We start from the raw sequence: 16,820 nt of genomic DNA on the forward strand, positions 1-16,820 counted from the left end.
TTTATTATTAACAATAATATAAAATTATGCACAAAAGGAATTACTAACGTAAAAACAAGTGGTTTTATTTATATATGTTTATATATAAATATATGCGGTGGCCCCTAGAGACAAAACACGTATAAACTCCAAAACACATTTCTAGCATGAACTGAACTTCCAAAGCAGAGCTACTAGATCACTTAAATCACACAATTGAAAGCATGTGTGTATTGTTTGTGTATTTATACACAGGCACTCATATATATATTCAAATAATTTAAAAAAAAGTTCATTTACCTGTTATTACCACACACCAAATCCGGTCGTTGGTACTTGCTGGCTTGTGTAGCCACAAGATAACAAAGGCTCAACACTGTGCCCAGCATCCTGGAGCACTTCTGTTGTCTTTTGTACGTGTTTTGAGTTTTTATGTGCTTCTGAGCTTTTATATGCTTCTGAGTTTTTACGTGCTTCGGAGTTTGTACGTGTTTTTACGTGTTTTGGAGTTTTTACGTGTTTTGGAGTTTGTACGTGTTTTTACGTGTTTTGGAGTTTGTACATGCTTCAGAGTTCGTACGTGATTTGAAGTTTGTATGTGCTTTGTCTCTAGGGGCCACCGTAAATATACTTTTATTTATTCACTCCACATAAAATGTAATAAATAAATCATCTAATACAAAAATCAACTATTCACATTTCAAGTTTTAACTATTTAAATTTTCAGCTTTTTCCTTTCACAAATTTAAAGTGAAAAGAACACAAAACACTGCAAACCACAACACAATTAAATATAAATTATAATATGAAAACTAAAAGAACATGCATATTCTCTGTCATATGGACCTGCATGAATAAACTTTCTCAATCCTTTATCATCTGCAACCGAAAATAGTTGTGGATGATTACTATACCTTTCTAATGTTGTTGTCCCTGCCTCTCTTTCTCTCTCTCTGGCTCTGTTCCTGTGCTACTGAGTGTAACTACCGCCCCTCCCCCCTCTGCCCAGCGTAAAGCACAAGGCTCGCGTGCAGAGTGAAGCGGAAAAAAAGTGCGAGAGAGAGGCTGAGAGAAAGAAAAAAAAAAACCCACGTGACGGCTCGCGATAAGGAGCCGGCTCGCGTCGTTCACGTCAAAGAGCCGGCTCTAAGAGCCATTTCGTTCGCGAACGACCCATCACTAACAGCGAGAGGAACGGCCGGATACAGGAGACAGGAAGAAACAAGCCGATTATGTTCGCGTTAGTTAAGTGGTTGGAAGATGTAAAATTCTCAATTCTGCCAACTGAACATATACGAGATTTTAATGAGGATGAATAATTAGCCGGCATGGAGGAAACGGACCTTTATTTCGTGGAGTGGCGACAAGAAGCCAAGGCGGGTGGCCAGTCTAAGAAGCCTCCATCATCAAGCTAGCAGGTGCCTTTTCCCATATAATATTACTTTATTCTCGTGTATTTGGAACGGAAGCGTAGAGCTGCCACCCAGGCAAAAGAGAAATATAAGTATATCACGTTATAACGTGAAAAGTTTATCGTTGTAACAATATACTATCATGTTTGAACAACATGTTTGAACAACATTGTACGAAAAATGTACATAATTATCACGTCCGTACAATATTGTGCGAACGTGACAATTATGTATATTATAATAACGTGATATTATATTATACAAACATGAAAAGCATAATGTTAGAACAATAAACATTTCACGTCATAACGTGATACAGCTCTATTTTTCTTTTGCCTGGGTGGCAGCTCCACGCTTCCATAATTTGGTAATCAAAATATGTAACTTAATTAATTTTATTGTGACGTACTTTTGCCTTTTCTTATTATTCTGCCTTCTCAATAACTATCAAAGCCTATTCACATTTAATTTGGCTTTCACAGAAATCCTACCTCTCCTTCTGGCTACAGAGTACTTACCAAGGTTAGAAACAAAGAACAGTTATGCTTTATTAATGTTCGCTAATTACAATGTTCCACATTTCCTTGCTTTTTAAGTCATTTTTAGGCTTTTTAGAGTTTTTGTTTTTTATTTTTTTAGCAGTAATGTTTCTGCCTATTTATTTCAGCCCATGAAATCGAATGCAGATCTTCCTAATGTGAGATTTACATAAATGTAAGTAATTTTGTTTGTCATTGTCATTAATGTTGTTGCTGTTGTTGTTTTTGTGCAGTTTGCAATCATATAAACCTAGCAAGCATCAGTCAGCACAGTGACTAACCTAAACAGATTCTTGCTTTATTCACATATATTATATGTAATTATATATACCTGCACATTGTACCTAGGGTTGCAGCCACTTGGCCCCACCCCATTGTTGTGACAGCCCTGATTGTGCTTATACACTGCATCTGAACAGGGAACAGTCTGCCACATTAATGTATTTTTAAGTGACTTGTTTGTAATACATGAATTTGTTTTTTACAGATGTCAAAGTCTCAACCTCATGCTGCCCTCCCCCATCCTCCTAAAGTAAGTATTTGTTGTTGTAGTTTTTTATGCGGTGTCTGTGTCACATGCTAATCATAATTATTGAAATAACTGTTTTCTAACAGATTTTCCAAAACACTAGTTATGTTTGTTGTCATTCAGACCAATACTACTGCTTAGACATTGTTTAGTGGTCATGCATGTTTGACAAGCTCGTTATGATACCAAAACAGTAGGCCTATCACAATAATCGATATATCGACTTAACACACAATACATGTACATGACCTCAATAATTGTTGATGATGTAATTTATCCGCCATTATATTTACAAAAATAAAATATAATGATAACAAAACAATAACATTAAATAACATTGTTTTCTATTTGTTAGAAAATTTACTATTTATTCAAGTTTTTAAGGTATCTAATATTTTGATTCCTAATTTCAATGATCTAAATACTTTAAGAATTAGATGTTGGTTTGTCAATTGAAAGTGTGTAGATCTTGCATTATTATGGTGTTATATTATGATTATACATTCAAAGACATAAAATGGTCTTAAAATGACAATGACATAACTTGTCGCAATTGTTTATGGGGCAATATACCGACCAACAAAAAGTCGCTATCGTAACAGGCCTTCAAAACAGACGGTTTTATGATTGATAAATTCAAAAAATAAATACATTTAATTTCTCTGAGATTCTCTAATATTCAGTTACAGTTCACAACACAGTTAACCGTACATGCAGTATTATACTGTAAATATAAATCTCTGCATTTAGCATCCCACTAGAAGCGTCACAGTTACTGCCTCTTTTTTTTTTTTTTTTTTTTTTTTTTTTTTACAAATACCTGTACTATCATTAACACATTTACTGTTTTACTTTTAGCCTGTGGATACAAATGCAGATTTCCTTAATGTAAGTTGTGAATTTTAATTACATCATGTTATTTTTATTATTATTTATTTATTTATTTTATTTTACATTCAAATATTTCAAGCTTCTTGGTTAAAGAAGCTTGATTGCTAGTAGGTAAAGAATAGTTCACCTATAATTCATATTCCCAATTAATTTCTCACCTCTGATTGAATGCCTTTGTTTTCCTTTTGACTATAACAAAACATTTTTGCTGGATATATATGGTGAATTTATATGCATAGATACAGTCGTAGTGCTTGACACATGCAAACAGCAGTAGATGTACTAAAAAGGAAATAATTACAATCATGATGTTGATTGCTGATGTCAGTATATATATTTTAGAGGAATGTTTTGTTTTTCACCCAAAATGAACTATATTGCTTCAGAAGAGATTTATTACCCTACCGGACTCTTATATATTGTTCTGTTTTTTGTTTGTTTTTGTTATTTTCAGGTTCAATGGTGCGTGTTCTTCTAATGGCCGCCTTCCCACTGGAGGTTTTGATCCACAGCAATTTAAAAGGTAATCAGCTTTGAAAGTCAGTTCAAATGGTTAGCTAATAGTACTTTAAAAAGCCTACAACTCTGTCACCAGTTTCTTTACCAAAAATTACCCATAAAAGTATCGCTCAATAGCATATATTGTAGTTCAAATGTTTAGTTGTACAAATATCAAATTTTTGGAAATCTAAAACTAGTCAAACACTCAAATGTTCATGCTTTTTATAGGAGGACAGAGCAAAACGGACATCGGCGCAGAGTGAAGAACTGCCCTTGATAAGGACACTATGACAGCCATATATAGTAAGTGAAGACTTTCTGTGTATCTAAAATTGCATACAGTACAAGTAACTTACTTTGCAACCATTAAAATAGGTTGTAAAGTAAGTTACCAATACAAATAGGTGATGATGCATTGTAGTGGTTGGTCTCAGACAAAGAAGGTCAACAGATTTATGAATGCTGGAAGGTAAGGAGAGACGACCAAAAGGGGTGTTAGCATTACTGTAATGTGAACTGGTAGACTTCCCATCTAGGAAAAAAAAGAGGTAAAATTATGCGTAAAATATATCTGTATTAATATCTGTATCTATATAAACAGAAATATCTGTTTGCTAAATGAAGCCAGCTAACATAAATCACATTTTTATTTTAACTCTGATAAAAGTAATAGAACTGTGACTTTTGTTTGTTACAGTGGCGGTAAGGAAGGGGTTTCCCAGCGTGTCCAGAAGGGCTTTGAGGATTGCCGTGAAAGCTGGGGGAACTGAGACTGCTGGAAAAGGAAAAGAAATTACATTTTAAGTATGCTGACTTATGTTCATACAATCACACACACATATACACATACACACACATATGTGTGTGTGTGTGTGTATATATATATATATATATATACACACACACACACACACATATATGTATATGTGTGTGTGTTTCTTTTAGAATGTTTGAGTATGTAATGAGAATAAACTTATAAAATGAATATTCCTTGCTTGATTGATATGCTATATGTATGTTTTAAACATCAAATAAAGATTTCTTTCAGATGTTACATGTGAATGTGTTTTCTTAGAAATATATGAAGGGTTAAATTTATATTTTTTTGAATGATTTTAAATAAATTTAAATTGTATTTTGAAATATATTTTATTAATATATTTCAAAATATACAAAAAATGGCCAAAAAATATATGTGCTAAAAAACATTTCAAAATACATAAACATATTTCAAAATGTATTTTAAAATACATTTTGAAATACATTTCAAAATATACAAAAAATGGCCAAAAAATATATGTGCTAAAATACATTTTAAATATATAAATATATTTTAAAATGTATTTTAGCACATATATTTTTTGGCCATTTTTTGTATATTTTGAAATATATTTCAAAATGTATTTTAAAATATATTTTTTTACCGTATGGGGGAAGCACAGCTGTTTGAATACATTTTTGATTTAATACTTAATGGTTAGTTCTCCAACACAAAAATGTTTTAACTTTACATAAAATCCTGATTCATAATATCACACCTGATTCTCTGCTTTTTCCTTTATCCGGACAGAATACTGTCATCAAGACAAGTTAGCTTCATTGTCATCTGTGTTTCATTTTCAGCTCGGTGGGTAAATACCTGTAATCAGCAGTCTAGGACAGTAGAGCCAAAGTATACTGCAGCTTTTTTTCTTTATTAAATGAAGACCTTTTTTTTAATTAAAGATCAATTTTGAATCAGATTGTAAAACTAAAAATTCCAATCCATAATAAGTGAGCATAACACGATATAATATTGCTGAAAAAACTGAATAGTTTCTTTCAGGGCTTGATTTAATCTCATCATATCTACTGTACAGTCATTTAAATTGCATCAGTTGACTAATGCAATGTTCCACTAGAATATAATTTTTGTTTTAAAAAAAAAGGAACAAAACTTGCTCAATACAAACACAGGAAAACAGACTATGACTGAAGGACTTGCCTACTAGATTACTGCAAGAATGTAGGTTGGCCAAACAGTGAAAGTAGAACTTGAAGGTAACAGGAATGCAAAACAAGTAATTGGGACATAATTAATTAACATAATTAACATAATTTGTCATCCATTAATCTATCCATCCACCCCCCCTCCCCCTCTGTTTTCCTGCACTGTTTATTCATTCTATTTATTTTATCTCTAAGCATTTTTAGTATATCTTTACAGACCGTTTGTCAGAATACAGTTCAGTTTGTACACCTGAAAAAAATTGCAATTTGTCTTTTCCATTGGCATTCCTTCATTTCTTCAGGAATTGCTTCGAGTCTGTCCATTTATCTTTTATCACCTTTCAATTCCATCAGCTTTTTCTTTTCTCATGCAGAATCACATTTATTGTAATTCCAGTCTCATTATGGTTTCTCTCTGTTTTTCATATTTACTATGAAGTATGAACTACTGGATCTCAGAAACTGTGGTGACAGTTGAATGTAATATTTGTTCTTCTGTCTCTGTATTTTTTGAGCTACAAGCACAAAACTAGAGGTCTGTAAATTTATATCTCTGGTATTTAATTGGCGCGTAATTGCTGAGACATGGTACATGAAGTTGCTAGACTGATTATATGTTGATGTACTACAGAGGAAGCCACAAAGAAAAGACAACAGGGTTACTTCCCATCGTAAACTGCATTTTCAGGTTTATCTGTGCTTGCTGTCATTTTCATAGTGACTTATGAAACTATTTAAAAAGGTTTCTCTTTTAAATCCGTATTGCTCTCTTAAAGACCCACATGATAAATGTAATTCTTGGTTCTTCAAAGAGGTCCTTGGGGATTTTTTGTTAAATTGTCAGTAGAATTGTTGAAGTTACAGAGGACAGACATGAAGCGCTTTAATGTTGAGTCAGCTGAATTCCTGTGGGAGTCTTTGTTAAGAAAAAAAAAATTGAACATGGAACTCACCACTGAAGGTGCCCTGTTTTTATAGTCTTCTCAGTTGCTTCAAATCCATTGAAATCAATTAAGTCTTTTCTAAAGCTTCTTCAACATCACAGGATGGTCACTGCTCTTATACACAAACCCTTTAATATTGATTTTATTTTTTCTTTTCAGGTACTAATGAATAAATATAACACATAGAAATTTACATTTACAACATTTGAAATGCATTCAAATCTATGAATTACATTTAGCCCTATTTTTAAATTCTTTACATTCTTTTATATCAGACTCCTTTAATTTGGATGATGTTCTGCTTTTGGAGTTTAAGTTCCTCATAATGTATCATGCACTGTGTGACGCAGGCAGGATTGCACGACCCAGAAGGCAAAACTAAACTCAAACCTCAGCTTTATTGCTGGACTGAAACGAATACAAAAACTTAACTGGAAAGAACAGGAACTAAACAAGCAGGCAGAACTCACAGGAGGAGAATGAAGAGGAGTGCAATGCCAGACAGAGGGAGACACAGACACTAAATACACAAGGAAATCAGGGCAAAGAGGAAAAACCTGAGACACACAGCTGGCAACAGTCTAATAGATGGGACAAGCTGAGCATGACCCCAGGAACAGAGGGAGCGAGAGAGCAATGGACCAGAGAGGGCAAGGGGCGAGAAAGAGACACACAGACAACTCGACAAACACAAAGAGAAGACAGGACAGAGTTCTGTCCTCAACCCAACAGAACACCTTTGGGATGAACAAGTGCGGAGACTGTGAACGAGGCTCTCTCGTCCAACATCGGTGTCTGACCTCACAAATGTGCTTCTGATACAATGATCAGAAATTTCCATCTTACCTAACAAAAAAAGATGTTACTTCAAAGGCCAAATTGCATTATATTTCTTCACGTCAATATACAGGCCACAAGAAGGGGTGACGTGGGACGTAAGTGGCCCCTGGTGGAAAATATTTAAATAGCCACACTAAGCATTTGTGACCATTTTTGTGGAGATTTTTTGTTAGGAATTTTTTGTAGTCATTTTTAAAGCAACAGTTTTATAAGATTTTTATCTGTCAAATAATGATTTCGATTGGCTTTCATGGATTCTTTTATCCAGAGCAGTTTACAATTGGAAATGTAACCATGAAAGATGAATCCCTAGGGACAATACACAATAGAGATGATGAGCGTTTAATGACTCTAAGTTGAATAAAGAGGCAGACTCAATTTGTGTTTTTGTTATTCAAACCAATAAATTGAAAACCCAAAGGTATCTTGTTAACTATATTGTTGAATTAGCCTAAAAGAAAACATTCTCAAAAAAGGCTTGTCATATGTCTTAATTCATCTAGCTCATGTTAGTGTTCAATTATCTCAGTTATCCACAGTTTGTCTTCATTCAAGTTGAGGATATTTAAAGTATTCAAGTAAAGTGGTGGAGGGAAAGGGGGGGTGGGGTGACTTAGTGTTGTTAAATATGAAATTGACAAACAATAGTAAAATGAAGTGGCTATTCACTGAAAGAGGAAGTAAAGAATATCAGTAGAGAAAGATGGGATAAGATGAGACTTACAAAGAAGGTTTTAGTCAGACGAATGAACATTAGTTAATTCAAGCTGAGCACCGGGAATCACAGCACATACTGCAGATACTTATTTTCTTACTTTTTATTTTAATTAAAAAACATAATTTTTATATCTTACATAGTCATTCCAGGTGAATTGCAATACATCATGCCAATTTTTGCTTTAATTTTGATTATTATGGATTATACTTCATGGAAATCATAAATTCGGTATCCCCAGTTGGTAGAATATTTAAATTCTGTTTTTACTAACAGTGTAAATACAGTGTTTATTGGTCAGTGCACACTATCGCACTCATGGGCAAGACTGCTGATGTGACAGTTGATCAGATGATGATCAATGACATGCTCCACAAGGAGAGTATGGCACATTGTGCTTTATCAAAGGGTTGAATGTGAGAAAGAAAGCGTAGTAGAAAAAGGTGCACTCGCAACTGGGATGGCCACAGTTGTGGTTCGATCATCAAGAAAATATAATTCCTGAACTTGTGAGAGCCTCACAGAGACTCAGGCTTGTGTCATCACATCAAGCGTCATCATCCAAAAACATCTTCATAAAAGGAACTACAACTGTTGCATTCCTAATATCAAGCCAGCCATGAACCAGAGGCAATATTAGCAATGTCTTACCTGGGTTAGGAGAACAAGAACTGAGCTTTTGCTATGAAGGAGGTTCTCAGATAAAAGTCATCTTTGCCTCTCATTTTGAAATGAAGATCATAAGTTTGGATGATGAGTGGAAGGACACAAATTTAAAGATGTTGGAAGTCCAGTGTGCAGTTTCTGCAGCCAGTAATGATTCAGAGTGACATGCCATCTGCTTTTGTAAGGTGGTGTCCAAAGTCAACAAATCTGTCTACCAGGAAATTATGGAGTGTTTCAAGCTTGCATGTGTTGACAAGCTTTATGGAGGTGCTGATTTCCTTTTCCCAAAGCACATGTCCACTGTTCCAAAACTACTACTAAATGGTTTGATGACCATCTTATTATTGTGGGTTAGAAACATCTGGAAGCCCCACCTCAGTGTTTAACTCTACTTTTTAGAAGTTCTTTTCATGATTGGTCTTAGAAAATATTTTGTGATTTGAGATGCTTCTGATTTTCATGAGCTATAATCATGAAAAAGATATAAAATAGTTTGAATGAATACAAAATCTTTAGATAATTTAGATATGGTTGTCAGATCTGGATAAGGGTCAGCTAATGCTAGTTTGCCCATAATTCACTGTGATAACAAATGGGAAACTAATGCTGGCTATTGAAAATGGGCATAAAAAGAATGCACTAATTGGACAAAGCTAAACTGAACAACTGTTTCCAAGCACTGTTTTTTTTTTTTACCATGGACGACCGTGGCTCAGGGGGGTTGGGAAGCGTATCTGTAACTGCAAGGTTGCCGGTTCGATCCCTGGGCTCTCTGTCCTGGTCGTTGTGTCCTTGGGCAAGACACTTTACCCTACTGCCTACTGGTGTTGGCCAGAGCTTGCCTCCACCAGTGTGTGAATGCCAGAGTGAATGAATAGTGGCATTGTAAAGCGCTTTGGGTGCCTTGAAAAGTGCTATATAAATCCAATCCATTGTTATTATTATTATTATTACTAAATCCAAAGTTGTTTTAAAAGAAAATCGTGTCACTTGGAAGCCTCTGGACAGTGGCTCTGGACATTTATTTTGGGCTGTTATTTTAAAAGATGATCTTTAACTGTATCTTTTAACTGTAATAAACAAAACAAAACAAAAATCTACATGTACAAAATCACCAGTCAGATCTGCTGACATTGCTTAGACATGGATGACATTGGTTAAAAAAACATCTTAATAGGCTTTTTTTGCCCTGTGAATATATTTACCATCAGCTGAGCTGTTGTGGAATCCTTTGATGGGTTTAAATTCAGGAGTCTTTGAGTTTCAAGTCTCTCCAGTGTAATATTGTGAATACTGAACAAAAAAATGCAAATCTCTTACTACAGTGGTGTGAAAAAGTGTTTGCCCCCTCCCTGATTTCCTTTTTTTTTGTGTGTTTGTCACACTTAAATGTTTTGGATAATTAAACAAATTTAAATATTAGACAAAGATAGAAAAAGTGAACACAAAATGTATTTTCTAAATGAAGGTGCTTGTTAAGGGGGGAAAAAAATCCAAACCTACGTGAAAAAGCGATTGCCTCCTAAACCTAATAACTAGTTGGGCTACCCTTAGCAACTGCAATCAAGCATTTGCGATAACTAGCAACAAGTCTTTAGCAGCACTGTGGAGGAATTTTGACCCACTTTGCAAATTTGTTGTAATTCAGCCACATTGGGTTTTCGAGCATGAACTGCCTTTTTAAGGTCATGCCACAGCATCTCAATGGGATTCAGCTCAGAACTTTCACTAGGCCAGTTCAAAGTCTTTATTTTGTTTTTCTCGTCATTTAGAAGTGAATTTGCTGGTCTATTTTGGATCATTGTCCTGCAGCAGAACCTAAGTGTGCTTCAGCTTCAGGTCGCCAACAGATGGACTGACATTCTCCTTTAGGATGTTTTTGTATACAGCAGAATTCATGGTTTCAATTACTATAGCAAGTCTTCCAGGTCCTGAGGTAGCAAAAAAGCCCCAGAACATCACACAACCACCACCATATTTTACTGTTGGTATGATGTTCATTCATGATTTTTGGCAAATATGAGATGAGCATTGATGTTTCTTTTGCTCGTCACTGGTTTTCTCCTAAAGCCTCTCATATATGTCATTTTCGCCCAGTCGCTTTCTTATTGCTGAATCATGAAGTCTGACCTTAACTGTGAAATGTGAAGCCTGCAATTCTTTCATGTTGTTTTGGGTTCTCTTGTGACTGCCTGGATGAGTTGTCAATGTGTTCTTGGAGTAATTTTGGTAGGCCGGTCACTCCTGGGAAAGTTCACCATTGCTCTTTGTTTTCTCCATTTGCGTATAGTCGCTCTCACCGTGGCCCGCTGGAGTCCCACAGCTTTAGAAATAGCTTTGTAACCTTTTCCAGTGACTTTGTTTCTCAGGTGTTTCTTTAAATTGTGGTGTGAAGTGTTGTTTTTGAGATCTTCTTGCTTGCTTTACTTTCTCAGACAGGTTCTATTTAAACGATTTCTTGAGTTAACAGGTCTGGCAGTATTTAGGCCTTAGTGTGTTTAGTAAAAGTGAACTCAGCTTTCAAAAAAATGTGGTCACAGTTAATTCATTTAACAAGAGCAGCAATTACTTTTTCACATAAGACCAGGTAAGTTTGGGTAGCTTTTCTCCCGTAATCAATGAAACCATCATTTAAAAACTGCATTTACTCTGCACTGTAATGTAAATTTGTGGTCAATGATCTGAAGCATGTAAATATAACAAACATGCAAAAAACCCTAGGAAATCAGGAAGGGGGCAAACACCTTTTCACGCCACAGTATAAGGGAAAGTTCCCCTAATAATACATTTTACATTTGAGTTTCTCACATTTGACTCAGTTTCGGGTCCAGCCTCAAGTGCCCATTGAGGAGCAGCAGTTTTTTCCCAGTTTTTAAAATGATTTTAGCCCCTGAGGTTGGCACTTTCTGATGTAAAATGGTAACTGCACAGAAGTTTAATCTGTGTAAGTCCAAGGTTTAGGCATACTAGAGTTACAGTCTACAGTGTAGAACAGGAGGAACGTGAAGATGACATATCCCCGCGGCCTGTCTGCCCTCGACGGACAATGTTTCGCTCCGATCAGCAGATCAAGACCTGATCACTTTACATAGGGATGCATTGTAACCTCTGTAACTACACACACGTGTACACACCTACAGAATAGCTGGGGTTCAGGTCAGAAGCAGATATGCTGGAGTCTGCTGCCCATCATAGCTGCATTGATTTCCTTTCTCCTGCGTCAGGCTGTCTTGTCAACAGACTCCTCTAGATGAATTATTCACAGGACAGCCCTGCCAGGATATGTAAATAAATACTTAACTAATATTGGCCTCTACAACCCACAGTGCTCAGCTTACTGTGAGGGGGGCTTTGAAGGAAAATGAAGACAGCGACACAAAATTGGCCCTGAAGATAAGTTTTCATCCATCCTTGTTGGAATCTGTTAAGTGTTTAATCGCTGGCTTATTTGTGGTGATCTCAAACCGCAATAGTGTTTCCTCCCCTGATGCTGTATAATCAGAGTCTTGGTAGAATTGATTACATGTATAGTGCTAATTAAATTATTAAGTCAAACAAACTGTAGCTTTGTTATACTGTTGTTTTTTACATCTCAATAGACTGCGCGAAAACTATTTTTCACATTAAAGGGAAACAACAGATAACAAATTATATTTCCTCGTCTTGCTGATCTTTCATAATTAGCAAGAGTTCGTAATGCTGATGAAATGTAACTTTGAAGGAAGCATTCCATCTAATGCAAGTTATTTTTAATATTTAGAAGAAGAAAAAACAAAAGTGTGACACATGTTTTCACACTCGAGGCACAAATCACTCTTCTTCACACTGTTCTTCACGCAATACTCAGTGGAGAAATGACCATATGGAGGAAAGTGTTAAACAACATTCACAGGCTTCTGTCTGTTCATCAGCCTTCACACAGTGTGTATACCAAAGCAAAACCCACCTTGAGGCATTTTTGATGCTGTATCAAGCAAAAACAATATAGCAGGAAAAGAGCATCATTAGACTGGCTGTAGAGTAGCTCTAATTACACTAATGGGCTCTCTTGAAATGTATCTCTCCCTATTTTTAGGTGTGTCTACAGTAAAATCCTCTTAGGAGCTTTGTGCAGCATATACAATAATAGTACACGCGATAATGATTAAATAGTGCCCTAACATAGACATTATTAAATAAAGCCCATTTCTTGACTACTTCAGAGCAAGCAGAGATGCTTCGCTCCAGTGGCTTTGTTACCAGTTCACAGAACAGCCACCTTTAGAGGCAGATCTCTGATAAGGCCAGGCAAGATGTCAGAAACCCATGATGTCTTTTTTTCAGATGTCTGACTCCTTAACCCAAAATGTTCACCAGTCTTCCTATCTGACACTCTGTACACTTGTGTATTTTGTCTACAGCCATGTAACGTTTTCTTCCACTTTCCCATAACTTCCTTTTATTCCAGTTTTATAGATTTTAGACTTCTGGACCACAAAAAGTGCTAAAGTTTTAAAACTTTAAATTGCTTTCTTTTGTTACAGACAATAGAAGTAGTACAGGAACAATGAAGAAATGCAGTACACAGTCAGCCATCATGGAGAACCCAGAAATCTACTTCACACCAGTACAATCGTCCTCATTTTGTGGCTTTTTATCTGAGTAATATGTAATACATAGTAAAATGACTGTGTTAGATTGTAGATTGTTTTAAAAAGGGGGGTGTGCAGTCATGTTATGATTGCCACGCTTCATAGGTTTAATCTTGCAGTGTGAAGCAGCAGGTCTTAACCCCGATTTGTGACCGTCTTTCATTTTATGAGCTTTGGATTAAAACATCTGCCATGTGGTGTATGCTACACATAACGAGGTTTGTAATAAGATCAGCCTGCGTGACACTGGGATCACAGCTATTTCTCTGTTACAAAGCCTCTTTCCTCTTTTAGACTTTCATCTGAGCAGACAGATTTTTTTCTCTGTATGGATTTGGTGGACTGACAGAAGCAAAGGAGTCTTTTTCTTTCTGTCTTCTCAGTGTGCCACTCTCTCTCTCAGCGTCAAGCTTAACCATTTTGTAAATGACATGTTAGAAAAGCATTGTATTGTCAGTAACATTTTTTTTGTTAGTGCAGCTGTGTACACTCCCTTCATGATGAATCAACTAAAAGTATCGTTTTTAGGATTCAAGTCAGTTTTTCGCCTCTCTATTGTGTTTAAACTTTGTAAGACTGCTGGCTTGACTGCATTTGTGCTGATACTGTATTGCTTTCAGCGAATGACCAGTGTGAACTTTCTTTTATGGCTTTGTTATGTGTGTGCACATTTGCGTTTAACAACAGATAAAAACAGATATAACAAGACGCATTTTTCCTTTATGGCTAACAGTTGACAACAGACCTCCTGCTGAGATTTTAAGAAACTGGAACGATGACTCAAAACTTACTTTAATCGCTTTACACAGCATGAAGAGATTGTGTATGTGTTTTAATGTTTCTGTGTTGTAACTCACTGAGGATTTTGCTCCTTGTATATACCAAAGAAGCATAGATAATTTTTACCACAGTGTTGTCATGTCTTTGTGACTCATTGAGGTAAAATCCCAGTCACACAGACCAGGTGGCCAGTTGGTGACCTCTGACAATATCTGGTTTGTATGGTTGGCCAGGTTGGTGATTGAGAAGATTGTTCGGCATCAAAATAAAGGTTGCCTTTCAAAATGTGTAGGTTGCAGTAGTCCAACTGGTCAAGGAATACACGTTTCTCTACTGATTGAAGGTTTCCAGTCTCTAGGCCTATGTGACTGAAGCCTAACAAAGTACATTTTAACCCTTTATAATGAAATCTATACTGTGCAGTATGGCCAATTTGTGTCTTTATGTCAATTCCAAATAAGAAGTTGGAGTTCATTGCTGTTCTCTATGTAATGCAAAAGCATACATTCCTCACTGAGAAACTGAGACACTACCTCAGTGCCTGTGAAGGTAAGTTCCTTAGCAGTATGCTGGACTACACATTATCTCAAGAGCTCATATAGTCCTCTGATGCAACAACAATAACCTGAGATACATTTATTCCTTTTTGATGGAGAAGGGAAAAAGGGACTAACAAGTAAACGTATCTGTTAGTAAAGAGGAAAAGTCTGTGTGCAAAAAGTTATAGAGCAAATTTGTTCAGAAAGGATAGCAGCATGTCTACAAGTGAGAATGGCAAGTGAATGCTTTTCATTCAGCATGACGTCAAAAAAATGTAAATTTTTGTAGGCCTAAGGTATTTCTGTCAAGTTGTCTAAAAGTTAAACATTTTGTTGCCCAGTGTTAAAACATACAGGGAGCTGAAAAACAGTGACGATACAAAGACAGAAACAAAGTCTGGAAAAGAGAGAGATATAATTGCTCTGGGGGATTGTATCCGCATTCAGCCACTACTGGGGAGATTGGTGACATCCACCATATTGATTAGTGCATTTAATGCTAACACACACACACACACACACACACACATCAATGCTGGGATAGCACAATGTGATTCCATAGCCACTCTCCCAGTTCCAAACCTGATATGCTTTAGCTAATTCTACACTTCTTTTCTACTTCTTTCTTCTACTGATATGTTTCTCTGTGTCTTCTTTACTTTACACTTTCTTTCTAACTGTATGTTCTGTACAGCTGGTCTCAAGGTGACATAGAGAAAAACCTGTTAAAAAGAAACTTTCAAGTTCATCAAATTGTATTTAAGTCAGTTGCTGGAACGTAAAATCCGTGCGTGGACATTACACATGACTTATTTAGCTGTTTTGAAATGAGGCATAATGTGGGAGGAGTCAGTCTGCCTGAGAAACCAAAAGACACTGAAAGCTCATATTGTAACAATCTGTTTATCACAAAGGCAACCCACCCTAAAGTGTTCCCTACTTTACCCTCTCAAATAATTTATGCATCATTCAGTAAGACTTCAACCAAAGTTGTTACAGTATGCAGCAGCACACTGTATGAATTGAGGAGTGGACCCAAAATCTAGACACAAAGGAACATGAGACTAAACTTGAATATTAACAAAAGGCAAGCCTTTTAATATGGCTAAAAGGTGGGGAAACAAAAGGCACATGCACACTGGGGAGAAACTAACTAGAACTAAACTGGGAAAACTGAATGCTGAAGACAAAGAGCAAAACCTTGAATGTGGAAAATCCTGGCGACATGGAAACATGTCTCCTGACAAAGACTGAATGAGAAAACACAAACTAAATACACACAGGAGGATAATGAGGGAATGGGGAACAGGTGGGAACATAGCTGGGACAAATCAGACCTAACAAGACAAGGGGAAGCAAAACTAGACACAATGCACATAGGGCAAGGACTTTCACAATAAAACAGGAAACAGAATGTAATGCAGACATGACAACACGAACTTGGTAACATAAGCAGTGTTGGTCAAGTTACTTGAAAAAAGTAATCGGTAACTAATTACTGATTACTTCCCCCAAAAAGTAATCCCGTTACTTTACTGATTACTTATTTTCAAAAGTAATTAATTACTTGGTTACTTTTTAAAAACACGATTTACAATCTGAAGAGGTGATAAAGCGATAGATCTTTCAGCCCAATTCTACTTTTTCTACATAATCCATCATACAAAATGTAATCAAATGGAAAAGTCTCTTTTTTAACTTGTTTTATCAGTTTTAATCTTTTAACTTTATGCATCAAGCAAAAATTTAATTATATGCAACATTCTCTGACTTGAATAAATTAGTTTAACATTTAAACCTATTTTCTACACATTCCAGCACATAAAATAAAATATTTTTTGTGTTTACACTCACTCTCACAGCAG

At 35.9% G+C, this 16,820-nt stretch overlaps 1 protein-coding gene and 1 long non-coding RNA gene across 2 annotated transcripts in view; both read left to right on the top strand.

Moving 5' to 3' along the window:
- The window catches only part of LOC146652548 (exostosin-1), a 358,469-nt gene that overhangs the window by 138,144 nt on the left and 203,505 nt on the right, over nucleotides 1–16,820 (top strand). The gene's annotated exons all lie outside the window — the stretch shown is intronic.
- On the top strand, nucleotides 1,181–5,275 carry LOC146652550 (uncharacterized). The gene is made up of 8 exons (XR_014907613.1): nucleotides 1,181–1,397; nucleotides 1,874–1,913; nucleotides 2,059–2,105; nucleotides 2,418–2,462; nucleotides 3,318–3,347; nucleotides 3,805–3,873; nucleotides 4,080–4,154; nucleotides 4,549–5,275. It is a non-coding gene; the product is annotated as an uncharacterized LOC146652550 (long non-coding RNA).

Source organism: Rhamphochromis longiceps, linkage group LG15 (genome assembly GCF_057381845.1).
Source record: "Rhamphochromis longiceps isolate RC_006_pf linkage group LG15, R_longiceps_female_GT1.1, whole genome shotgun sequence".
NCBI classification, from domain to species: Eukaryota; Metazoa; Chordata; class Actinopteri; order Cichliformes; family Cichlidae; genus Rhamphochromis; species Rhamphochromis longiceps.